General features: G+C 43.1%; 1 protein-coding gene across 1 annotated transcript in view; it reads left to right on the top strand.

Annotated features, from left to right (window-relative positions):
* Positions 1-27,742, top strand: part of OPHN1 (oligophrenin 1) — a 629,793-nt gene that overhangs the window by 16,262 nt on the left and 585,789 nt on the right. The gene's annotated exons all lie outside the window — the stretch shown is intronic.

The following is a 27,742-nucleotide window of genomic DNA, read 5'->3' as shown; positions in this document are numbered from 1 at the left end:
ACCCTTAAGTCCGCAGGCCAATGCTCTATCCACTGAGGGAAACCAGCTAGGGCTCTGTTGTGTTCTTTATTGCAGCAATGTCATTTTTCACTTCTTGGTTCTTCGTCATATTTTCTTGGTTCTACACATATTGTTGAATTTGTCTTCCATCCTTTTTAGTGTCCCTATGACCATTGCTCTGAATGCCTTCTCTTACATGTTGCTTGCCTCTATTTCGTTTACTTCCTCTTCTAGTGATGCCTTGTTTTCTTTTGTATGGGAGCTGTTTCTTTGTCTCCTCTTGTTTGCTCCTTGCAGGTTGTCTGGTTATGTAGCTCTCTCTCCTATGTTGACTTTGAGGCACCACATACAACATGACAAGACACAATGCACAGGGCACCAAATACAAATGTATTCACAATACCAATAATCCCAAATAAAGGTGACCACCAGAGAAAAGGGAATTACGGGAGAGAAAAGAGTCTAAAACTGATATTGAGAAAAGGAAAAAATGTAAGAGAGAAAAGAAAGAGAAGAAAAAAGTAGGGTGAAAAATTATATGTATATGGGGAGAAAACTCCAAAAAACTAACAGCTAATCCAAAAAATGCAAACAACAAACACTCTGAGATGAATGCAAACAACAAACAACAGCTAATCCAAAAAAATGCAAACAAGAATCACCCAAACAACAAACACCCAGCTGAATCTGAGGAGGCAGAACTCTCTGTAGGCCAGTGGTTCTCAACCTTGGCTGCACATTTGAATCACCTGGAAATCTTTTTATTATTTTTTTATTATTGTTTTATTGCTTAACGTATTACAAAGGGTATTACATATGTGTCCTTTTTTCCCCCCCGCCTTTTACAATCCCCTGGCCTCCCCTACCCCCCAGTGTCTTATGTCCATTGGTTATGCTTACATGCATGCATACAAGTCCTTCAGTTGATCTCTTACCCCCCTCCCTCCTGCCCCCCAACCCTCCCTGGCCTCCCCGCTGCAGTTTGACAATCAGTTTGAGGCAGCTCTGCCTCTGTATCTATTATTGTTCATAAGTTTATAATGGTCTTTATTATCCATGAATGAGTGATATCACCTGGAAATCTTTTTAAAATCCTGACTACTGGGCCTCTCCTCTGGAAATTCTGTTTCTTTGTTATGGGGTGGGGCTACAACATTAGTAACAAAGAAACAGAATTTCCAGAGGATGAGGCCCAGAAATCAGGATTTTAAAAAGATTCCCAGGTGATTCTAATGTGAAACCAAGGTTGAGAACTACTGCTCTAGGCGATCTCTGACCTTTCCATCCATGGATTGACTCACCAGGTATATTTAATTCACCAATTCCGGCTGGATGTTGTTCATTTAAGCTGTTCCTTCTATCTGCTCTGTGAGAATGCAGGTCCTGTCCGCATATTTGGTGCCACTCTGTCTCCTGCTGGACAGACTTTTTAGGCACCTGTGGCTAGGGAGGCTGGAGTCTCGGTGTTTGTGGGTTCACAGCTGAGGTAGCTGGTCCATGGGCGATGTGGTTGTAGGGTCCTGGGAGGTAACTAAGGTCTCCCCTGTTGAAGGTAAAGCTGGACTTTTGATCACAGCTGCTCTCCCCTTCAAGGTGGCACAGTCTCTGCAGTGGAGCCAGCTGCTCTGGGAGAAATTTCAGTAGTAGTAGAGGCTGCCCAACCACAGGAGCCTGGTCTGCAAGTCCCCCACAGTCCTGTGGAATAGAGGTGTCCCTCACTCACAAATATAGATACTCCCCGCACGTCCACACACTCGTGTTTTGCTCTCTGACTCACACACTATCTTGCAGCCTGCCCTCCTGTCAGCTGCCACCTTGAATCCTTGCTTTTTATTATTCTTATTATTGATGTTTCTATCTCTTTCTCCCTCTCCTTTCCTCTCTGAAATCAAGAAAAATATATCTTTTAAAAATCAAAATAAATGAAGAAGGAATCTAATAAACAGAATAAACTGATGAATAAAATAGAACCAGAGGCATGGAAACATGGAACAGACTGTGGAATCTCAGAGAGAAGAGAGGAGGGGAGTGGTAAGAATTAACCAAAGAACTCATTTGCATATATGCTTTACCCATGGACACAGACAATAGGGTGGTGAAAGCCTGGAGTGGGTGAGATCTGGGTGGAGGAGTGCAATGGGGGAACATCTGTAATACTCTCAATAATAAAGATAAGAAATAAAAAAACATAAGAGATAAAATAATATTAGCAGCACCAGTAAATGTAACTATATAGGTAGACATAAAAGACAGTATAACTTTCTCTTTTTTTGGTAAACTCCACCTGAGCATATTCTTTCCATTGATTTTTAAATAAAGTGGAAGGAAGGGGTGAGACTAAGAGAAATATCAACATGGGAGAGACACATCAATTGGTTGCTGCCCACACATGCCCCAATTGGGGTTGGGGATCGATCCTGCAACCAAGGTACATGTTCTTGACTGCAATCGAACCTACGACCCTTCAGTCCACAGGCAGATGTTCTAACCACTGAAGAAACCAGCTAGTGCTAACTGCCTTTTTTAGTTACTCCTTTCTTCCCTGATTAAAATGACCACTGTATAATGTAGTAGTTATAAAACTATTGATGAGCTTATGATATATAAAGATGCAAAATGTATAAAAATATATAGCATAAAGCAGGGGGGGTGGGAAATGAGTATATTGGAGCAGAATTTCTATATGCTTTCTAAATTATGTTTAATCTGAACTATATTGTTTTAAGTTAAATAGTATTTGTAATCTCAAGGTCAGGCACTAAGAAAATAACTAAAATATATAGTAAAAGAAACAAGGGTATTAAAATAGTACAGTAGGCAAATCTATTTAACAGAATAGAAGATTATAGTGCAAGAATATAGAAAAATATAAGACATATAGAAAACTATGTAAATGGCAGACATAAATCTTACCTTATCAGTAATTATATTAAACTAGAGGCCCAGTACATGAAATTCATGCATGGGGGGTGTCCCTCAGCCCTGCCTGCACTGTCTCCAATCTGGGACCCCTCGGGGGATGTCTGACTGCCAGTTTAGAAACTGGCAGATATCCCTCTCAAAATCCGGGACTGCTGGCTCCCAACCTTTTGCCTGCCTACCTGCCTGATTGCCCCTTACTACTTCTGCCTGCCAGCCTGATCTCCCCCTAACCACTCCCCTGTCAGCCTGGTTGCCCCCAACTGCCCTCCCCTGCCAGCCTGGTTACCCCCAACTGCCCTCCCTTGCCGGCCCGGTCGCCCCCAACTGCCCTCCCCTGCTGGCTTGTTCACCCACAACTGCCCTCCCCTGCTGGCCATCTTGTGGCTGTGGGCACCACCATCTTTGAGGTTGTGGTAGTTAATTAGCATATTCCCTCCTTATTGGCTGTGGGCGCTGCCATCTTTGAGGGCGGGGCAGTCAATTAGCATATTTCCTCATTGGCTGTGGGCACAGCCATCTTTGTGATGGCACGAGGGTCAATTAGCATATTCCTTCTTTATTAGATAGCATGTGAATGGAACATATACTGCAATAGAAAGGCAGAGATTAGAAAAATGGATAAATTGATAAAAATGGATAAATTGATTTAAATACATACTGTTTTAAAAAGGAACATTTTGGACTCAAAGACATGAATAGGTTGAAAGTAAACGGATGGAGAAATATACCAAGAAAATTGTAACCAAAGAGAGTTAGGATTGCTATACTAATATCAGATAAAATAGACCTTAAGACAAAATTGGTATGATATAACAAAGAAAAATATTTCATAATGTTGAAACAGTCAATATACATGAAGGTATCCTATATAATGAAAGCCCAGTGACCGAACGGCAGAACGACCAGAACGACTGGTCGACCAGTTGCTATGATGCACACTGACCACCTGGGGGCAGATGCTCAGTGCGGGATCTGCCCCCTGGTGGTCAGTGTGCTGCCACAGTTGGAGTGCCACTCGGCTGACCGGGATGAGCGGCTGCTCCAGCTGCAAACCCTGCCGACAGGCAGGAACCTGGGCTGCAATTGTTGCCTCCTTGCCCTAGGGTCTTCCTCCTCACTTCCTGCTGCCTCCACTGGATACCTGCAGGCTGTGCAGCACCACTGCTAGGCTCACAGAGCTGACTCTGGAGGCTGGGAGGCGGGTTCGTGGCTGCAGTGGGACTGAGGCCTACTCCGCCGCCTCTCAGTGCTATTGTCCCTGGGCCTGCCCATGACCAGGCCTCCTGGAGAGGTGAGTGCTCTGGCTCCACAGAAGATGCCAGACCAGGGAGCAGCCACTCAGAGGGCGGGTCCACAGCCACGTGGCAGACTGGGATGAGCAGCGCTCCCACAGCAGACTGATCCCCGCAGGCCATGATCCCCACCAGTGCATGAATCCTGTGCACCAGGCCTCTAGTAGAATTATAAACATGCAACTAACAACAGAGCTCCAAAATACATGAAAAAAAGTGGACAGAATGGAAAGGAGGAATAGATAACCTAACAATAATTGGGGCTTTTAATATTCCATTTTTCATAATAGTTATATTAAGTAGACAGAGATCAACAAGGAAATAGAAAACTTGAACAACACTATGAAACAACTATATCTATTATATACATCTTCTCACATGCACATGGAACATTATCTAGGATAGACCCTCTGCTAGGACACAAAACATGCCTGAATATATTTATTCATACCAAAGTATGTTGTATAGTCACAGTGGAATGAAATTACAAGTCAACAACAGAAGGAAAATTCACAACACAAAGAAGTTCACAAATATGGAAATTAAACATACTCCAAAGTAACCAATATATCAAAGAAGAAATCATAAGAGAAATTAGAAAACACTTTGTAATGAATGAAAATGAAAACACAGCATGCCAAAACTTATGGAATGCAGCTTAGGGGAACATTTATAGGTTTAAACACCTGCACTAGGAAAGTAGAAACATACCAGTTCAATAACCTAATCTTCCACATTAAGAAATTTGAACAAAAGACCAAAGTAATCCCAAAGCAAGAAGAAGGAAAGAAATGATAAAGGTTAGCGTGGACTTAAATGAAATAAATGGTAGGGAAACCACAGACAATATTTAACAAAAATAAAAATTGGTTTTAAAAAGATAACATTGAGAAACCATTAGCTAACCAGTGATGGCGAACCTTTTGAGCTCGGCGTGTCAGCATTTTGAAAAACCCTAACTTACTTAACTCTGGTGCCGTGTTACATATAGAAATTTTTTGATATTTGCAACCATAGTAAAACAAAGACTTATATTTTTGACATTTATTTTATATATTTAAATGCCATTTAACAAAGAAAAATCAACCAAAAAAAAGAGTTCACGTGTCACTTCTGACATGCGTGTCAGAGGTTCGCCATCACTGAGCTAAACTGACAAAGACAAAAGAGAGAAGTCTTAAATTATCACAAGCAGGAATGAAAAAACGTTCACTACTACCAACATTACAAAAATAAAAGAATATAAGGGAATACTATGATTATGCCTAACTATTTACCAATAAATATAGGTGAAGTGAACAAATTTATAAGAAGACACAAATTACACAAATTCACTTTACAATAAATAGAATACCTGTATAGACCTATAACAAGTAAAGGCATTAAAATAGTGATCAAAATACTATCTATAAAGAAAAGCCCAGACCTAGATGACTTCACTGGTGAATTCTTCCAAACTTAAAAAAATATATATTTTTATTGATTTCAGAGAGGAAGGGAGAGGGAAAGATAGAAACATCAATAATGAGAGAAAATAATTGATCAGCTGCCTCCTGCACACCCCTTATTGGTGATCGAACCCACAACCTGGGCACATGCTCTGACCAGGAATCAAACCATGACCTCCTGGTTTATAGGTCGACACTCAACCACTGAACCACTGGCTGGGATATTCCAAACTTTTGAAGAAAAATTAATACACATACTTAGCAAACTCTTCCAAAAATTAGAACACCTAACACATTCTCTGAGGCAAGTAGTATTCTGATACCAAAACCAAAGACATCACAAGAAAAGAAAACTATAGACCAAATTGCATGAAGAGTATAGATCAAAATTCCTCAACAAAATGCTAGCAAAGTAAATCCTGCAACATATAAGAAAGATTATACACTATAACTAAGTGGAATTTATTCTAGGAATGCAAAGTTAGTTTAACATCTGAAAATTAATGATATATATATATATATATATATATATATATATATATATATATTATATTATATCACCCTAATATGCAAATAGAACAAATGGTGGAACAATCGAACAACTGGTCGCTATGATGTTCGCTGACTACCAGGGGGTGTGGGTGGAACATGGCGGGTGTCTGCAGCAGGTGGCAGACTGCGTAACATGGTGGGCGTCGGCTGTGGCAGGATGGTGGAGCAGTTGAGCAGGAGCGCCAGACCAAGGCTGCGCGCTGGTTGCTGTCATCGGGGTGAACCTCTGGTGGTTACTGAAAATTCTTTGCTCCTACACACCATAGTCCCACTTGGTGCTCGCACCTGCTGCCGGTGCTGGCCACACTTGCACCTGCAGCCAGCGCTGGTGCTGCCACTTGAACCTGCTGCCAGTGCTGGGCACCGGCCTCGATTGCTCGACTCCATCAGCGGGTGCGAGCGGTGGCGGTCGGCCCCAATAGCCCCTCAGGAGCAGTGGGAGGTGGAGAACTGTCTGGCCCTGGCCAAGTTGCTCAGTTGGTTGCAGCATTGTCCCATACACCAAAAGGTTGCAGATTCCTGGTCAGGGCACATACCTAGGTTGTGGGTTCAATCCCCAGTCAGGGTGCATATGGGAGGTAACCAATTGATGTTTCTTTCTCACATACTAGGGTAAATGTTTCTCTCTCCCTCTATATCTCCCTTTCTCTCTAAAAATCAATAAAAACATATCCTCGGGTGAGGATTGAAAAAACAACTATACTTACCTGGCAGGGGAGATACCATGATCATGAAAAAACAGCTGTCTGGATGTTCTTTCTTTATTAGGGCCAGGGCTGCTTTTATTTGAAATGACCCGGTTGGCTGCCAAGGACTGTGCTAGTGGAAAGTTTCCTTTTATCCCTTCACCAGCACTATGATGGCTGGGATCAGATGCTTTCCCTTTTGGGGAATCTAGTCCAAAATTAATCAGGGTCTGGTTATATTTTCCTTCCTTTGTCATAGAAGAATGGCAATACATCTTGGTGGTGTGACACCTGTCCTCTTTGTTTCCTGCCCCAAGAGCCTACACCAGCTGGTTGGGCAGTTCCCCTCTTCTTTGCTCATCTGTTGACTTCTTAGGGCAAGTGCAGCTGCTTTTCCATGTAGCAATACTGTATAGTGGTTCATTTGTTGCATTACTAAATGGTGACAAAGCCCCCCCCCCCCCCCATATTATTTTTCTTATACTAAGGCAGCATGGAATTTCTCACAAGTGGCAAGCAGTCGGCCCAGCATTACTAGTATTGTGCCATGTTAGGAATTTCAAGGCAGTTCTTTGCAAAAGGTTTTCATTAAGGACTTCCCAGAAGCAGGTGGGCCACATTTCAGCTTCCAACTCTCTTTCCAAAGCCAGGCTGTCGTGGAAAAATCTCTTTCTGTGATTGGGAAAATATGTATTATGTATGTGGTGGTTGACAACTGGAAACTAATCCTGAATTCATCCATCCTGAATTTATTAGGTGGGGGGAGGAGGGTGGGTAACAAGCCATTGAGGTGTTTTATAGCTGTCCCTTACAGCTTTAGTTTAGAGCAGCAAAAATAAAACTGAAAAGAGGGTTGTAAACAATATCCCGACCACCATCATCACCATGCTGAATTTCTCTTGCTCTTAAAATGGGAAATATTGATATCTATCTATAGTTGGTTTACATGGAGAGATTTGTCTTCTGAATCCATGGCTCATGTTTCAGAGTTTATGGGAATACTTATTCTGTTGTGGTACCAAATGAGAAAGCAAAGAGTACCAGTGTGCTGATTGGGTAACAGCCCAGCCAGGGATTATATGGCTTCATTAGCGGAATGAAAGGGGAGGGAAAGCTGAGGATCCTTGTCATTTTGCTTGTCTTTTACTTTGTGAAAAGCAGATGCTGTTTTAATAGTTCCCTTTTCTTTTTGACTAATGGCAACATCTTGCTGGAAATGGACTCATCGAGTTCTAAGGGCTCTTAAGAGAACATTTCATTTTATTCTTTCATATTTCAGATGAAACAAACCTGAGTGTATCATCCTTGTCCAAGGTCACAGAGCCAGTTAATCACAGTCTGTACTGGAACCAAATAATCAGTCCCACTCCAGGGCGCTCCGCGATATCACTGTGCCTCATGAAAAAGTCTCTATCCTTCACCAACATCTTTTTCTTGAGGCTGTGATTTTATTTTTCAGAATCACTTACAGCTTTGTGAAAGAATTGTTTTATCTTTACTTCTGCTTGCCAAGAATGCACCTCCAGTATTGTCCTGCAGGAGCCAAGTGTTTCACAGACCTGCAGGAATGGAGTAGGGGAAGGTTCAGGGAGTCTGAATTTATTGCTGTACTTTCTCTGGTTGGTGCTTGCCCACAGTGGTTCTCAACCTTCCTATTGCCGCGACCCTTTAATACAGTTCCTAATGTTGTGGTGACCCCCAACCATAAAATTATTTTTGTTGTTACTTCATAACTGTAATTTTGCTACTGTTATGAATCGTAATGTAAATATCTGATATGCAGGATATATGTTCAGGGGTCGCGACCCACAGGTTGAGAACCGCTGAAATAGAAGATCAAGAGATAGCCCTGCCTGGCCAGTGCTGCTCAGTGGTTGAGCGTTGACCCATGAACCAGGAGGTCATGTTTCTATTCCCAATCAGGGCACATGCCTGGGTTTTGGGCTCGGTCCCCAGTAGGGGGCATGCAATAGGCAACCCAGTAATGATTCTTTCTTATCATTGATGTTTCTATTACTCCCTCCCTCCCCCTCTCCCTTCCTCTCTCTGAAATACATAAAAACATATTTTTTAAAAAAGAGACATCCCTTCTGTAATAGATCCCTCCCCCAGATATGTGGAATTTAGAGAATCCAATTATGAATAAGGAGGAAGCAGCTCCAATACAAATTGGGTTTGACTTATGGTCATGTTTGTGCTGTATAACAGGAAGGGTGGATCTGTGAATGTGATCTTATTCAGGCTGACTGGTTACCTGGATGTGGATATATAGATAGGGGCATAGACTAACATTTGCAAAGCACTTTATGGTATAAAAGGTAGTTTCACATATTTTATATAACTTAATCTGGGCAGGAAAGTGTTATTATCTCCATTTTATAGATGAGAAAATGAAGGCTTAGGGAGCTGAAGTACTTTCGAACTGCTAGTCAGTAGTAGAACTAAGACTTAGATTTTTTTTTTAAAATATATTTTATTGAATTTTTACAGAGAAGAAGGGAGAGAGATAGAGAGTTAGAAACATCGATGAAAGAGAAACATCGATCAGCTGCCTCCTGCACATCACCAGGGATGTGCCCGCAACCCAGGTGCATGCCCTTGACCGGAATCGAACCTGGGACCTTTCAGTCCGCAAGCTGACACTCTATCCACCGAGCCAAACCAGTTTCGAGATTTTCTGAATATTCTTTCTGCTGTTCCACATTGCTTTTATTCCCTGCAATGATGGAAGAGAACATAAGTGCTATTCAGAGGAACAGGTAGTTCAGAAAGTAGAGGTATGAAGAAGAGACATGAGGACTTCTGCAGAGAAATGGGAGCAGCTAATAGTACACATGTCCACAGGATATGGCCGTTAGGGAAGGTTTGAAAGCTGGCAAACAGCAGTAGAGAACTGGATAGCTGACAAGGCTGATAGACCAGAGCTTGTGGTAGAGTTTCTTGTGTCATCAACCAGACTGTGTGCTATTCTGTGAAGGTTGCTGAGAAGACAGTCCAGACCAAGGCAGATGTCTTTAAATGAGAATTCTCTGAAGCCAACAGAGGTGGTCAAAAATATTGGGGAAGCCTCTACTGAGGATAGGAGAGAGGGTGACCCAGGGTGGCCTTTTTCATTACCTCTTTAGGAAGGAAATAAACGGAAACACTGTAAATTAGTTAATAAGGAGGAAAAATAGGGACTCATTTTTTTTAAAAAAATATTTTATTGATTTTTTTACAGAGAGGAAGGAAGAGGGATAGAGAGTTAGAAACATTGATGAGAGAGAAACATCGATCAGCTGCCTCTTGCACACCCCCTACTGGGGATGTGCCCGCAACCAAGGTACATGTCCTTGACTGGAATCAAACCTGGGACCTTTCAGTCTTCAGGCCGACACTCTATCCACTGAGCCAAACTGGTTAGGGCTAGGGACTCATTTTAATAGGCCACTTGGTTTTCTATTCTAGAAGTTTCATAGGTGGTGCAGACATTGTTTAGCCCTAGTTATCTATGGTCAGTGAGTTTGGGGACTAATATACAACTTGTTTGAAACCAGTTTCATCCTTAAACAGACATGTGTGTCCACATTGATGCCATACATAATAATACTTCATAAAAATAATGACAACATAATACCTTTCTTAGTATTTTTCAGTTCACCAAACACTTTGACTTATGATGTCATTTTGATCTTTATAACAACCTTAGGAGCTAATTGGGCAGGGTGTTATTAGTGTTCCTCTTACACAGGTGAAGTAAGCAAGGGCAGATAATGGTCTCTTAGTTTTACAGACAAGGAAATTGAAATTCAGAGAAGTTAAGTGATTTATTCAGAGATACTCAGCTAATGTGTAGAAAATTGGGGTCCAAACCCAGATCTTATGGCTCTTAATGGCTCTAAATTTTCTATTGTATTTTGATGTATTCCCTGTAGATGGGGGTCAGTGATTATGCCTTGCAGGGTGGGTTTAAGAAGTCTGTCTCGTCCTAGCTGGTTTGGCTCGATGGATAGAGCATTGGCCTGTGGACTGAAGGGTCCCAGGTTTGATTCCTGTCAAGGGCACATGCCCAGGTGTGGGCTTGATCCCCAGTAGGGGGCATGCAGGAGTTAACCAATCAATGATTCTCTTCATTGATGTTTCTATCTCTCTCTCCCTCTCCCTTCCTCTCTGAAATCAATAAAAATATTAAAAAATAATGTCTGTTATTGTAAATAACATTTTATCAGCACATAGACATGCTTACTTGTTTATATATTGTCTATGGCTGCTTTTTGTGCTAACAAGACAGAGTTAAGTAATTATGACAGACAGAACAGCCCTCAAAGACTAAAATAGGCAGTGTAACATTAATTGGCTATTGTTGAGTGTGGCATGATATTGAGTTCCTTGAATGTTCCTTGGACTTTCTTGTTTTTGTCTAGCTTCATCTGGATTTATGTAGAGATGTATGCAAAGAAGTAGTTTTGGAAATAGCCTACTTCTTCATCCTATATAATAAAGAGGCAATATGCAAATTAACCCTCACACCCTCACAAGATGGCTGCCTACAACCAGGCCTGCAGGGGGGTTAGTGAGGGATGAACAAATGACTGAACAAGCAGGCTGTGTGGGGCGACCAAGCCGGCAGGGATGTTAGTGAGGGATGACCAAACGACTGAACAGCAGGCTGAATGGGGTGACCAGACTGTCAGGGGGCTTAGTGAGGGATGACCAAATGATTAAACAAGCAGGTTGCATGGGGCAACCAGGTCAGTAGAAGGGTTAGTGAGGGACAACCAAAGGACTGAACAAGCAGGCTATGTGGGGTGACTAGGAGAGTTAGGGAGGGACAACCAAATGACTGAACAGCAGGCTGAATAGGGTGACCAGACTGGCGGGGGTGCCATGAGGGGTGACCAGGAAGGTGGGGGGGGGCTGTGAGGGGCAACCAGGCCTGCAGGGGGAGCAGTTTGGAGCGACCAAGCTGGCAGGGGGGTGACAGTTAGGGGTGACCAGGCCAGCAAAGCAGGGTATTTGGGGGCAACCAGGCTGGCCAGGGGGGCAGTTGGGGGCCATTAGGCTGGCAGAGGGGGGCAGTTGGGGGTGACCATGCCAGCAGGGAGGGCACAGTTGGGGGCGACCTGGCTGGCAGCGGGGGGCAGTTAGGGGCGACCTGGCAGGCAGACGGGTGAGCGATTAGGAGGCAGCAGTCCAGGATTTTGAAAGGGATGTCCGACTGCAGGTTTAGGCCCGATCCCGGCAGTCAGACATCTCCCGAGGGGTCGCAGATTGGAGATGGTGCAGGCTGGGCTGAGGGGACCCTCCCATGCACGAATTTCATGCACCAGCCCTGTAGTGTTTAATAAAGACAGAATCCATATGGTGCTAGTCAGTGTTTCCTGTTTGAATGGGCACAGTCTTCATTATCAATGATGTATCCCTAGTGCCTAGAATAGGATCTGACACAATCCTGGCTCTGGTCTCAGGAAGCTGTCATCCAGGGGTTCTGCTTTCCTTAATGACCAATCAGAAACATTATTTCTCTGGTGCAAATATTTCTCTTTTTTATTGTATTTTGGCATATAGTCGTGAACCCAGTTCCTCTTTCTCATTATATACAGTCATTGGGATATTTTATGAAGCCCCTGAATAGTTTGTAGGCATTTGTTGGTTTTGAAATTTGAATTGGTATGGTACAACTGAGTAATAAATAAGTAATCTATGGTTCTGCTGGAAGGGAAACCCATGATTTCTGATCTATTATTTGTCATAAGATAACAGGAGCCTTTTTCTTTCCTTGACAGATTTGGGAAATTAAAGGTCAGACAGCAATTTCCTTTACAGTTAACAATGATGTAATATGCCAAGTAGTGAAGGCAATGGGATAAGAACCACAAAAGTCACAACAGGGCATGTTGCCCAGTCAGGCTTTTTCCAACTTGTCAGATGATATTTCACTGACGTCTAAAGAAATGAAATGTTATGAACAGGGGTCCCTCTCAACTTCCCTGGTTCATATTTATTCCTTGCAATCAATTGCTGTGATTCTGGTATTTTGAGAGGATTATTTTGGTATAATTTAATAGGAAGTTTTTGAACTATGGCCGTTGCTAGATGTAATTTTATGTTATTTGTGGTATCTTTATTAAAATGGAAAAATCTGGCCTTTAAAACCCAATTTTAGAGAATAATCACTGGTTCCCCTATGTAAGTAGGGTAAAGAAAATCAGAATTATAGTGTTAACAGGAGTTTGGGAGGTCATGGAGTCAACTCCTGTTTTCCAGCCATCTAAATCAACCAATATACATGAGTATAAGAAGAGGAATGAAATTAGATTGTTGCCCTGGGGAATGTTTTCTATCATTAACTTCTGTCCTTTTGGGAGCATTAGACACTAGTTTGGTAGGGAAATATAACTTTTGGACCTCAGAGCTTTAACTAAGTCTTCTAGTTAAAAAGAATTATCTTTATTGTTGAAAGTATTACAGATGTCTCCTCCTCTCCCCCCATTGATCCATTCTAGCCTACACTTGCCCCACCCCAGGCCTTTACCACAGTATTCTTTGTGTCAATGGGTTATGTATATATGCATATAAGTTCTTTGTTTAATCTCTTCCCACCTACCCACCCACCCACCCACCCCCATCTTCCCTCTGAGATTCAATAGTTTCTTCCATGCTTCTATGTCTCTGGATCTATTTTGTTCCTCAGTTTATTTTGCTCCTTAGATTCCAATATAAGTGAGATATGTGATTTTTGTTTTTCTCTGGCTGGCTTATTTTGCTTAGCATAATACTCTCTAGGTCCCTCCATGCTGTCTCAAAGGGTAAGAGATAATTTTTTTAATTGCTGCATAGTATTTAATGGTGTAAATGTACCACGTATTTTTTTATGCTAGCCTTCAGTTGATTATTCAGAAATGTTTCTCTATAATTTAGTTGTAATGCCAGTTTGGCCCTGGGAGAGTGTCAGTGTAGCTCCCACTTAATCCACTGTCATTTTGGAACCAAGCAAGTCTGTTTTTAAAAAATCTCGCCTAAAGTAGTTAAAAATGTAGTCTTGCTTGAAGTTATGTTACTGAGCTTAGGTTTCAGCTTATTCTCATCTAGGAAATCAAGTTCATCAGCAAGGAATGACATGGTGAGACTTATTACAGTGGCATGATGTGAGAAAGAGCACTGGCATTGGAAGCACACAGACCTGGGTTTGAATTCCACATCTGCTACTGATGAATTGGGTGGCATTTTGTAAACCACCAGCCTCTAAAATCTGTGTCTTCAATTGTAAGTACAGACAGTGATACTAATCTTGGTCACTGAGTGTATTAATATTACATATTTACAAATTACATCCTTTTAATAAATGTTAGTCTCTGATATCCAAGTATATTTTGAAAAAACATTTATGGCAAAATACCATGTTTTTGGATTGGTAGAATTAACATCATTAAAATGTCCATACTACCCAAAGCAATCCATAGATTCAATGCAGTTCCTATTAAATTGCCAAGAGCATACTTCACACATCTAGAACAATACTCCAAAAATTTATATGAACCAAAAAAGACCCCAAATAGCCACAGCAATCCTGAGAAAGAAGAACAAAGTTGGAGGGATCACAATAACAGATATCAAGTTATACTACTAAGCCACTATGCTCAAAACAACCTTGTACTGGCACAAGAACAGATATATAGATCAATGGAACAGAACAGAGAACCCAGAAATCGACCCAAGCTGTTATGCTCTATTAATATTTGACAAAGGAAGCAAGAGCATAAAATGGAGTGAAGACAGTCTCTTCAATAAATGGTGTTGGGAAAACTGGACAGATACATGCAAAAAATGAAAGTAGATCACCAACTTACATCATACACAAGAATAAACTCAAAATGGATAAAAGAATTAAAATGTAAGATGTGAACCATAAAAATCGTAGACAAAACCATAGGCAGCAAAATCTCAGAAATCTCATGTTGCAATATGTTTACAAATATATCTCCTAGGGCAGTGATGGTGAACCTTTTGAGCTCGGCATGTCAAAATTTTTAAAAACCCTTACTTAACTCTGGTGCCATGTCACATATAGAAATATTCATAATTTTTTTTGATATTTGCAATCATAGTAAAAAAAGGATTTATATTTTTGATATTTATTTTATATATTTAAATGCCATTTAACAAAGAAAAATCAACCAAAAATATGTATAAAATGAACAAAAGCAGAAAAACAATGTACATTTAGGAAAAAAATAATAAAAACAATGATAATCAATTGGTACGAAAACTAGAAATTAGTGACTTTTTTGGTGCTGAAGTTTGTCTGCTAATTCTTCGATTGCAGGTTCATACTTGGTGCACTTCAAGGCCAAGCAAGCGCCACTAACTTCATCTGTTAGCCGGTTTCTTTTGTTCGTTTTAATATTATTTAATGCTGAGAACAAAGTCTCACAAAAATATGTTGATGAAAAAATTGTTAGCAAGCCATCGCTAGAGTTTTTATGTCGCTAAAAGTGTCAGGTACTCTGTTCCAAGCACTCAAAATTTCTTGTTCGTAGTTGCACTCTTCTTCATTATTCAAAAGACTTTGTTCCAGATTTTCAAGTTTCGACCTTAAGTCGACAAACACGAGTCCAAATGCTACCTTGAAAATCTGCAAGTTGCATCTCTAAATCGTCAATTTGCATCCATTGGAAATCCTTTAATTCCAAAGTACTGTAAACAACTACATCCGGATACTTAATTATTTTAATGGTCTGTTCTAGGCTTCTAAATTGGTCGAATCTTTCGCTGAACTGTTCAAATAACGAGTTTACTATATTCTGGTACATAAGTATGGACTCCATTACACTCGTTGTAGTGGCCTTCTCGAAATACTTTATTTATTTATTTTTTTATATATATATATTTTTTATTGCTTAAAGTATTACAAAGAGTATTACATATGTCTCCTTTTTTTTTTCCCCGCCCTTGACAATCCCCTGGCCTCCCCTACCCCCCAGTGTCTTGTGTCCATTGGTTATGCTTATATGCATGCATACAAGTCCTTCGGTTGATCTCTTACCCCCTCCCTGCCCCCCCACCCACCCCGGCCTTCCTGCTGTAGTTTGACAGTCTGTTCGAGGCAGCTCTGCCTCTGTATCTATTTTTGTTCATAAGTTTATAATGGTCTTTATTATCCATAAATGAGTGAGATCATGTGGTATTTTTCCTTCATTGACTGGCTTATTTCACTTAGCATAATGCTCTCCAGTTCCATCCATGCTGTTGCAAATGGTAAGACTTCCTTCTTTTTTACAGCAGCATAGTATTCCATCGTGTAGATGTACCACAGTTTTCTAATCCATTCATCTACAGATGGGCACTTAGGCTGTTTCCAGATCTTAGCTATGGTGAATTGTGCTGCTATGAACATAGGGGTGCATATATCCTTTCTGACTGGTATTTCTGGTTTCTTGGGATATATTCCTAGAAGTGGGATCACAGGGTCAAATGGGAGTTCCATTTGTAGTTTTTTGAGGAAACTCCGTACTGTCTTCCATAATAGCTGCACCAGTCTGCATTCCCACCAGCAGTGCACAAGTGTTCCTTTTTCTCCACATCCTCTCCAGCACTTGTCGTTTGTTGATTTGTTGATGATAGCCATTCTGACAGGTGTGAGATGGTACCTCATTGTTGTTTTGATTTGCATCTCTTGGATGATTAGCAACTTTGAGCATGTTTTCATATGTCTTTTGGCTTTCTGAATGTCCTCTTTTAAAAGGTGTCTATTTAGGTCGAAATACTTTATAATCCAAGGAAAATACTTATGTTTTAGTTTCAATATCTTGCTTGAAAATTTTAAGTTTACTTTCAAAAGATTTGATGTATCCAAACATAACGTCAATACTTTTGCCAAAACCTTGTAATTTTAAGTTCAGTTCATTCATATGAACAGAGAGATCTATAAAAAACATCAAATTGCTGACCCACTTATAATCATTGATCTGAGGAAAGTTTGCCAAATCCTTATTCTCAATAAATACCATAATTTCTTCAAAGCACTCCACAAATCGCTCAAGTACTTTACCTCGACTTAGCCATCTCACATTATTGAACATCAGTAGTCCACTGTAGGTGAATCAAAGTCCTATAAAAGTGCAGAAAATTCTCGCTTGTGAAGGGGTCAAGAAGCTATAAAATTCACAATTTTTGTTACAACTGACATTAAATCATTCAATTCTGAGAATCCCGATTTGGCACACAACACCTCCTGATGGATAATGCAATGAAAAGGTACAAGTGGATGCCTAATAGCTTCCATAAACAATTTCAGGAATCCCACGTTTTTTACCACCATATTTGGTGCCCCATCTGTCATGACTGATACAATTTTAGAGATACCAATGCTTAGGTCACTGAATGTTTTTATAACAACCTTACATATTTTGTTTCCTGATGTACTTATTGGCACTGATTCTAACTTTATCAACTCTTCTCTCATTGTGAGACCATCAGAATATCTAGCAATAATGGCCAACCGAGCATTTGATGTGACATCAGTAGTTTCATCAAGATAAATCGAAAAATATTTACAACTATTTAAGTCTTTTTTAATTGATGTTGTATGTTTTTGTTAAGATCTATTATTCTGTCTTTGACAGTATTTCTACTGAGTGGTAACTCAGAAATTCTTTTAATAATATCATCTTTATTTTTCATGTTGTGAAATAGAGCTGGTGCACATCTTAGAAATGTTTCCTTAATAAATTCTCCGTCACTGAGGGCTTTTCCATGCTGAGCTATGAAGTGAGCAATACAGTAACTTGCTGATGTTGAATTTGTAGAGCATCTTACAAATTTAATGATGGAATTTGATTGACTTTTATAGAGGTGTAGCTGCCTAGAAATGTATTCCTTCCTTTCATCAATACTTTTTTTCAAGAGCTGACAATGATTAGTTTCAAAATGTCTCTTTACATTCCACGTTCTGCTTACTACTGTTTCATTACACAGTATGCACAATGATCTGTCATTTCTGGAGACAATCCTGTACATCTCGGTCCATATGTCTTGAAAGGGTCGGCTACTGCTACTTCCACAGCCTTAAAGTTAAATAAGTCTTTCCAGTATAATTAAAATGGAAAGTGAGTTTAATATACATTTATAAAAATTTCATGTCTTATTTTCTTAAGAGTAGCCTATCTAATAAAGAGGGCATATGCTAACTGACCCTCACACCATCGCAAAGATGTTAGTGCCCACAGCCAATGAGGGAATATGATATTTGACTGCCCCACCCTCAAAGATGGCAGCGCCCACAGCCACAAGTTTGCTGTGCCCAATTTCCTCAGCCCCGCTGGGGTGACAGGCCATGCTGCACACCTGCCTCTGGAGTCCCCCAGTTCCCTCAGCCCTCCAGCTGCCCAGGGCCAGCCTGAGGCACAGTCAAGCCTCGGATGGCAGCTTCCCAGCTGATGCCCGAGGTGCAGGCAAGCCTTGGCTGTTGGCTGCCAAGCCGCCCAGGGCCGCCTGAGATTCAGATCACGAAGGCCAGCTGAGGCTTGTACTGCTTGCAGTGGCAGCAGCAGAAGTGTGATGTGGGCATCACCTTTCCTTGATCGCCACCCCTGAGGGCTCCCAGATGGTGAGAGGGGACAGGCCAGGGTTAGGGACTCTCCCTCCAGTGCATGAATTTTTATGCATCAGGCCTCTAGTTTTAAATAATGGTTATTCTGGCTTCTCTTCAGTACAACCTTGCGACATCTGATTAATGAATCTTCATTGAATATATCAGGAAGAATTCAATTACACCATCTCTTTTAATGAAAAAAAGTCTGAAATTCTGAAATTACATATGCCTTAGGACTCATAAACATGATTAAATGATTATTTATATAATATTATTTTAGAGCTTGACAAATTTGTTTTAATTTCTGAATTGGGTCATGTCCATAACTTTATTTTACTTTTTTATAATTGTTTATTGTTGGAAGTATTACACATGCCCCCTTCTTCCCCCCATTGACTGCCTCCAGCCTGTCTTCCCATCCCTGCCCCAGGCCTTCAGCACCCTATTGTCTGTGTCCATGGGTTATGCATACCTTATATAATAAAGAGGTAATTGCAAATTTTTTTTATTATTGCTTAAAGTATTACAAAGGGTATTACATATGTGTCCTTTTTTTTCCCCGCCCTTGACAATCCCCTGGCCTCCCGTACCCCCAGTAATTACAAATTGATCCACACACCATCACATTATCACAAGATGGCCGCCCCCACGTCATCACAAGATGGCCACCTCCATGCCATCACAAGATGGCCGCCCGCACTTTGTCACAAGATGGCTGCCACAAGGTGGCTGCCCCACATCATCACAAGATGGCTGCCACAAGATGGCCACCCCATGTCATCACAAGATGGTCACCCCCACATCATCACAAAGATGGCCGGCCCCACTTTGTCACAATATGGCCACCACAAGATGGCTGCCCCCACATCCTCACAAGGTGGCTGCCCCCACATTGTCACAAGATGGCTGGCAGGGGAGGGCAGTTGGGGGGTAGCAGGCCTGCAGGGGAAGGCAGTTGGGGGTGATCAGGCTTGCAGGGGAGGGCAGTTGGTGGTGACTGGGCTGGCAAGGGAGGGCAGTTGGCGGCAATCGGGCTGGCAGGGAAGCAGTTAGGTGTCAATCAGACCAGCAGGGGAGCAGTTAGGGGGTGATCAGGTTGGCAGGTAGAAGCGGTTAGGGGCAATCAGGCAGGCAGGCAGGCGAGTGGTTAGGAGTCAGCAGTCCTGGATTGTGAGAGGGATGCCTGACTACTGATTTAGGCAGGATTGGGCCTAAATCAGCAGTCGGACATCCCCTGAGGGGTCCCAGATTGGAGAGTGTGCAGGCTTAGCTGAGGGACAAACCACCGCCTCCACCCCTCCCCCGCCCCCGAGTGTACGAATTTCATGCACTAGGCCTCTAGTTAAACAGTAATTCTCCATTTCCTTTTCCTTTCAGCCCTAGGCTAGGACCATTCTACTTTCTGTCTCAATGAATTTGATGCTACCTCATATAATAGAATTATATAGTATTGGGCTTCTTGTGATTGGCTTATTACAGTTAACATAATATCCTTAAGGTTCATCCATGTCGTAGCATGTGTCAGAATTTCCTTTCTATTGGGTACTGAATTGTGTACATATACCACATAGTTTTTAACCCATCATGAATCTATGGACACTTAAGTTGCTTCCAACTTTTAAAAACAAAATAATTAATTAATCATTGAGATATAATCTTTAATAATAAAAGCATAATATGCTAATTAGATCGGACAGCCAAACGACCTTCTGGACGTCATTCCGGATGTCCTCTGGATGACCTTCTGGATAAAGCCGCAGCAGCGGAGGCCGAGGCAGAAGTGGTTAGGGGTGATCAGGCAAGCAGGCAAGCAATTAGGGGTGATCAGGCTGGTAGGTGAGCTGTTAGGGGCTATCAGGCAGACAGGCAGAGTGGTTAGGGGTGATCAGGCAGCCAGGCAAGTGGTTAGTGGAGTTCAGGCAGACAGGCGAGTGGTTAGGGGAAATCAGGCAGGTAGGTGAGCTGTTCAGGGTGATCAGGCAGGCAGGCAGAGTGGTTAGGGGCAACCAGTCAGGTGAGTGGTTAGGGGTGATCAGGTAGGCAGGCAGAGGATTTAGGGGCGATCAGGCAGGCAGGAGAGCCGTTAGGTGCCATGCGAGAGGGATGTCCGACTTCCGGTTTAGGCCCGATCCTGCAGTTGGACATACCCCTAAGGGGTCCTGAATTATGAGAGGGTGCACGCTGGGCTGAGGGCCCCCTCTCCTCTCCCCTTCCCCCTCCACCCCCTGTGCACTAATTTCTGCACCAGGCCTCTAGTTGACATATCACATTATATTAGTTTGGGATGTACAACATAATGATTCAATATTTGTATACGTTGTTAAATGATCACAGTAAGCCTAGATATCATCTTTCACCATAAATAGCTACAAAATTTTTTTTTCTATTTTTTAAAGATTTACTTTCAGGAATTTTCAAATATGCAACAAAGCGTTATTTGTTAACTATAGTCACCATGCTGTGTATTACATTCCCATTACTTATTTCTTGACTGGAAATTTGTACCTTTTGACCCTCTTCACCCATTTCACCCACCCGTACCCCACCTCTCCTCTGGCAACCACCAATCTTTTCTCTGTATCTATGATTTTGGTGTGTTTGTTTGTTCATTAAGTTTTTTTATATTCCTCGTGTAAGTGAAATCATGGTATTTATCTTTCTCTGGTCTGACTTATTTCACTTAGCCTAATGTCCTCCAGGTTTATCCATGTTACCACAAATATAAATATTTCATTCTTTTTTATTGATGAATAGTATCCCATTGTATATGTATGCAAGTATATATACTAGAAGCCCAGTGCACAAAAATTTGTGCACTCGGGGGGGAGAGGAGGTCCCTCAGCCTGGCCTGTGCCCTCTTGCAGTCTGGGACCCCTCGGGAGATAACAACCTGCTGACATAGGCCTGCTCCCGGGTGGCAGAGGGCAGGCCCAATCCCTAGGTGCAGCCCCTGGTCAGGCTCAGAGCAGGGCTGATTGGGGAGTTGGGGCGCCGCCCCCTGTCATGCACAGAGCAGGGCGGATCGGGAGGTTGCGATGCCACCCCTAGTCATGCTCAGGGTAGGGCCGATCGGGGGGTTGGGGCACCGCCCCCTGTCACACTCAAGACAGGGTCGATAGGGAAGTTGCGGCGCCACCCCCTGTCACACACAGAGCAGGGCGGAACAGAGGATTGAGGAGCTCCCCCCTGTCACTCACAGAGCAGGGCCGATAGGGGAGTTGGGGCACCGCCCCCATCACACACAGGGCAGGGCGGATCAGGGGGTTGGGGTGCCGCCACTGTCACACTCAGGGCAGGGCCGATGGGGAGGGGGGTGGGGGCGCTGCACCTTGTCACACACAGAGCTGCAGGGCGATCAGGGGGTTGGGGCGCTGCACCCTGTCACACACAGCCGCAGGGCGATCAGGGGGTTGGGGAGCTCCCCCCGTCACGCACAGAGCCGCAGGGCGATCAGGGGGTTGGGCGCTGCCCCCTGTCATGCTGATCCCGGTGCCGGGAGGCCTCGCGGCTCCACTGATCCCGGTGCTGGGAGGCATATTACCCTTTTACTATATAGGATAGAAGCCTGGTGCACTGGTGGGGGCTGGCTGGTTTGCCCTGAAGGGTGTCCTGGATCAGGGTGGGGGTCCCGCTTGGGTGCCTGGCCAGCCTGGGTGAGGGGATGATGGCTGTTTGCAGATGGTCACACACCCTTTAGGGTAGGGGTCCCCACTGGGGTGCCTGGCCAGCCTGGGTGAGGGGATGATGGCTGTTTGCAGCTGGTCACACACCCTTTAGGGTAGGGGTCCCCACTGGGGTGCCTGGCCAGCCTGGGTGAGGTGATGATGGCTGTTTGCAGATGGTCACACACCCTTTAGGGTAGGGGTCCCTACTGGGGTGCCTGGCCAGCCTGGGTGAGGGGCTGAGGGCCATTTTCAGGCTGGCGGGTGACTGAAGCTCCCAACCTGTCCTTTTTTCCTTTTTTTTTTTTTTTATTCTGGGCCAGCTTTAGCTCTGAGGCTCGGCTCCAGCTATGAGACCTACGCTGCTGAAAGCAGGTTTCTGGCCTTTGTTTACTCTTCTGTATTTGAAACAATGTTGCGGTCCTCCTGGCTGAAGCCCAGGGTTTTGTTTAGCTTCTATACTTGTTACAATGTTGCTTAGAGTGCAGCTGAGAGGCCGGCAAGGCAGGAGGTGAAGCGTGGCTCCCTCCTTCACTGAAGCAAGCAAGCCTCCCTGTTCGTGTCAGCTGCCTGGCTGCTGGCCACCATCTTGGCTGGCAGTTAATTTGCATATCTCCCTTATTAGCCAATGGGAAGGGTAGCGGTTGTACGCTAATTACCATGTTTCTCTTTTATTAGATAGGATATATATCCATATATATATATATATATATATATATATATATATATCATCTTTATCTCTTCATCTATTGATGCAGACTTTGGTTGTTTCCATATCTTGGCTATTGTAAATAACGATGTAATGAACATGGTGGTGCAGATTTATTTTCAATCTTTTTTGGATAAATTTCCAGAAGTCAATTACTGGATCATAGAGTAGTTCTATTTCAAAAAAATTAGGAGCCTCCATACTGTTTTCTGTAGTGGCTGTGTCAATTTACATTTCTACCTAAAGTGCATGAGGGTTCCCTTTTCTCTACAACTTCACCAACACTTGTTTCTTGTCTTTTTTATAGCAGCCAATCTAAGAGGTGTGAAGTGATATCTCATTGTGGTTTTGATTTGCATTTAAGTGATGGTGAGCATCTTTTCATGTTTCTGTTGGCATCTCTATGAATTCTTTGAAAAAAGTCTATTCAAATCCCCCGCCCATTTTTTAATCTAATTTTTTTTCTGCCTGTAGAGGAGGGCAGTTGTGGGGACCAGGTCTGCAAGGGAAGGCAGTTAGGAGGGACCAGGCCAGCAGAGGAGGGCAGTTAGGAGGGACCAGGCCTGCAGAGGAGGGCAGTAGTGGGGACCAGGGCTGTAGGGAAGGGCAGTTTGGGGGGACCAGGCCTGCAGGGAGGGCAGTTGGGGGGAGCCAGGCCCGCAGGGGAGGGAAGTTAGGGGCAATTGGGCCATCAGGGGAGCAGTTAGGCGTTGATCAGGCTGGCAGGGGAGAGGTTAGGGCAGGGGTGGGCAAACTTTTTGACTTGAGGGCCACAAGGGGTTCTTAAACTGGACCGGAGGGCCGGGACAAAAGCATGGATGGAGTGTATGTGTGAACTAATATAAATTCAAAGTAAACATCATTACATAAAAGGGTACGGTCTTTTTTTTTTTTTTAGTTTTATTCATTTCAAATGGGCCGGATCCGGCCCGAGGGCCATAGTTTGCCCATGGCTGGGTTAGGGCATGATCAGGCTGGCAGGCAGATTCCGTCAGGGGCAATCAGGCAGGCAAGCAGGTGAGTGGTTGGAAGCCAGCAGTCCTGGATTGTGAGGGAGATGTCTGACTGCCCTTTTATGCCATTGGGATTGGGTCTAAACGAGCGGTTGGACATCCCCAGATTGGAGAGGGTGCAGGCTGGGCTGAGGGACACCCCCCATGCACGAATTTCATGCACTGGGCCTCTAGTAGTTATATAAACCACTTATATGGTTCCAAACTATAAATGGAGCATTCAAAGAAGCCCTAACTTGCATTCCTGTCTCCTCTTTCCAATTCCTTCCTTTCTCCTATTAGTAACCATTTTTATTAGTTTTTGGTTTGTCCCTTCCATTTTTTTAACATAAGGAAATACACACACATATTCCTCCATTCCTTCTATAAAGGAGAGCATACTATACACTAAGTTCTACATAGGGTCTGTACCATTTCTAACACCCCTTTAACTGTTTTCCCTCTTCCACTCTTGTCTATGTACAATTTATTCAATAACTTATAAAATATAAAGTGGGTCATATTACTCTCCTGCTTCAGGGGCTCCCATTGCATTTAGGATAAAATCCAATTTCTTCACAGTACCTATGAAAACTGAGATGATGGGAATCCTGTCTCTAGGTATTATGATTAAGTTTGGTTATGAGCAAGAGACCCAAACAGCAATAGCTTAAAACAAGATGGAAGTTTACTTCTCTGACACACGTCTGGGGGAAGACCTCCCAAGGTTGGTACAGGGTTCAGCTTCAAGAAGTTCTCAGGGCCCTAATAGGTTTGTCTCAGTGGTTAGAGCATCGGCCTGGGGACTGAAGGGTCCCGGGTTCAATTCTGGTTAAGGGCACATGCCCGGGTTGCGGGCTCGACCCCCAGTAGGGGGCATGTAGGAGGCCGAAATCAATAAAATATATATATATATATATAAAAAGTCCTCAGGGCACAAACTCCTTCCAGGCCATGTTTCCTGGTCCTTAGGACCTGACCCTCATCCTTGTGACCTAAAAGAGCAGCTAGAGTACCAGTCATTACATGTCTGCCAATCAGCATAGTTGGAAGAAGAAAAGAGCAAGGGGTACATGCCTGCTGTGTTTTAAGGAAGATTCCTAGAAGCTCTACATAACGCTTCCACTTATATGGGTCAGAACTTAGAAACCTCTGAGAAAGGCTGGAAAATGTCATCCTGTTTCTGGGCAGCCATGTGCCCAGCCAAAAGTTGAGAGTCATAGCACCATGGAAGAAGTTTCTGGTGCACAATCTCTTCAGTTTCATCTCTCACTACTCCACTCTTACTCACTGTACTTCAGCCATACAGATTCCCTTTGTTCCTCAAATTGAGCCCTTACTGTCCCAAGGCCTTCACTCCTGCAGTGTCACCTGCCTAGCACACTTGTCCTTAGGTCTTCATGTGGCTAGTTACTGCACCTTACTCAGGACTCAGCTCCCCTGTCACTTCCTCAGAGAGCCCTTCTTTGATAACTGTAAGTAAAGTAGGCCCATCCCACTCATCCTTTTATCCATCTCACTGCCTTATTTACTTTATTGTGTTTATCTCTATATGAAATTATCTTTTTCCTTCCTCCATTAGAATATAATTTCCACAGTGCAGGGATCTTTTTTGTCTTCACTGCTATATTCCCATTACCCAATACTAAGTACACAGTAGGAGCTTAATATTAATTGAATAAATGAATGTCTGACTCCAAAGCCCATGCTTTTTCTACTACCTCTCCTGTTCCTAACGGAAAACAATGCCACACTCCAGAAGCTTGTTTTTTTTTCAGACTAATAGCTTATTAAAGTTATTTTCCTCCAAACAAGATTTTTAAAAACATGGTTTCTAAAGTAAAGCAAAACTTTTCTGTACTCAGTAAAAAGAAGAGGTTTAGATATAACCTCTAAGGCAAGTTTCTAAAGTTGGTAAATTTCATCTGCAAAATGGAAGAATTGATTAAATTTCATTCATTTTATCTACAGATATTTACCAAGCACTGTGCTAAAGCAAAATTGGGGACATGAAGAAAATCTCTGCCTTCCATATGTACAATTTTTATGACTCTCTGTAATTGTTGGTTTGTAACCTTTTTTTTATTATTGATTAAGATATTACATATGTGTACCCTCTACCCCCCCCTCCCCACCCCCCCGCTCATCCCCTCACCCCCCTGTTGTCCGTGTCCATTGGTTAGGCCTATATGCTTGCATATAAGTCCTTTGGTTGATCCTTCCCCCTTGCCCCCACCCTCCCCTACCTTCCCTCCAAGGCCCGACAGTCCAATCAAAGCCTCTCCATCTCTGGATCAGTCCTTGTTCATCAGTTTATGTTGTTCATTATATTCAACAAATAAGTGAGATCTTGTGGTATTTATCTGCTCTCCAGTTCCATCGATGCTGTGGCAAATGGTAAGAGTTCCTTTTTCTTCTTCCTCTTCTTAAAGAATACCTTTCAGCATTTCATATAATGCTGGTTTGGTGGTGATGAACTCCTTTAGCTTTTTCTTATCCGTGAAGCTCTTTATCTGACCTTCCATTCTGAATGATAGCTTTGCTGGATAAAGTAATCTTGGTTGCAGGTTCTTGCTATTCATCTCTTTGAATATTTCTTGCCACTCTCTTCTGGCCTGCATGGTTTCTGTTGAGAAATCAGCTGACAGTCAGATGGGTACTCCCTTGTAGGTAACTGACTGTCTTTCTCTTGCTGCTTTTAAGATTCTCTCTTTATCTTTTGCTCTTGGCATTTTAATTATGATGTGTCTTGGTGTGGTCCTCTTTGGATTCCTTTTGTTTGGGGTTCTCTGTGCTTCCTGGACTTGTAAGTCCATTTCTTTCACCAGGTGGGGGAAGTTTTCTGTCATTATTTCCTCAAAAAGGTTTTCAATATCTTGCCCTCTCTCTCCTTCTGGTACCCCTATAATTCTGATGTTGGTACGCTTGAAGTTGTCCCAGAGGTTCCTTACACTAGCGTCATATTTTTTGAATCTCTTTTCTTTTTTCTTTTTTGGTTGGGTATTTTTTGTTTCTTTGTATTTCAAATCTTTGACTTGATTCTTGGGATCCTCTTGTCTGCTGTTGGATCTCTGTAAATTATTCTTTATTTCAGTCAGTGTATGCTTAATTTCTAGTTGGTCCTTTTTCATGTCCTCCATGGTCTCACTATACTCCTTGAGGGATTCATTAAATTTCCATAAAATTCTTGACAAACCTTATAAACGTGGCCTTGAACTCTATATCCAGTCGTCTGCCCTCCTCCGTTTCTGCCAATTGTGACTTGTTTCTTTGTCTCCGCTTTTTGGCTGCTTCCCTGTGTTGATAGAGTGGCCCTGCACGCCAGGTGTCCTGTAGGGCCCAGTGGCTCAGCCTCCCCAGTTACCTGGGATGGACACTCTTGGTGCACTCTTGGTGCCTTGGTTGTTGTAGGATCACTGGGAGGAATTGACCTCCAGGCCAATTGGCTGTGGGAAGCAGCCAAGCTGTGTCTAAAGTGGGAGAATGGTCCCCCTCTGACCACTGAGTACAGTGGCTCCTGGATCTAAGGAGGTGCTAATTCAGCCCCTGCCTGAGGCCACACAGCAGGAACCACGAAGAGGCTCAGCTGTGAAGCAATGCAAGCCGCTGCGGGGCCTTGGGCCTTCTCTTGGAAGTTCCGGGTCTGCTTGGCTGGGCTGTAGTTAGGTACATTCACATGCAAAAGCCTCTGCTGCAGCCTGGGTGGGGCGGGGTCTCAGGGAGTCAAAAGGGCAGAGAAAGAAGCTATGGCTGATTCTCCGCGCCCGGAGTCGCGCGTCTCAGTGTCCCGGTAACGGCTGCAAGCACCTCTGAGGGAAATCCGCCCTCAAGTTCACCCGCTGCCGCCTGACAGAGCAGCCTCTCCCCGTATGAGTCCTGGGTCCCCAGAGACTTCCTGGAACCGGAG

The sequence above is a fragment of the Myotis nattereri genome (assembly GCF_964212035.1).
Source record: "Myotis nattereri genome assembly, chromosome: X".
Taxonomy (NCBI): domain Eukaryota; kingdom Metazoa; phylum Chordata; class Mammalia; order Chiroptera; family Vespertilionidae; genus Myotis; species Myotis nattereri.
This window is presented reverse-complemented; position numbering and strand designations above follow the sequence as displayed.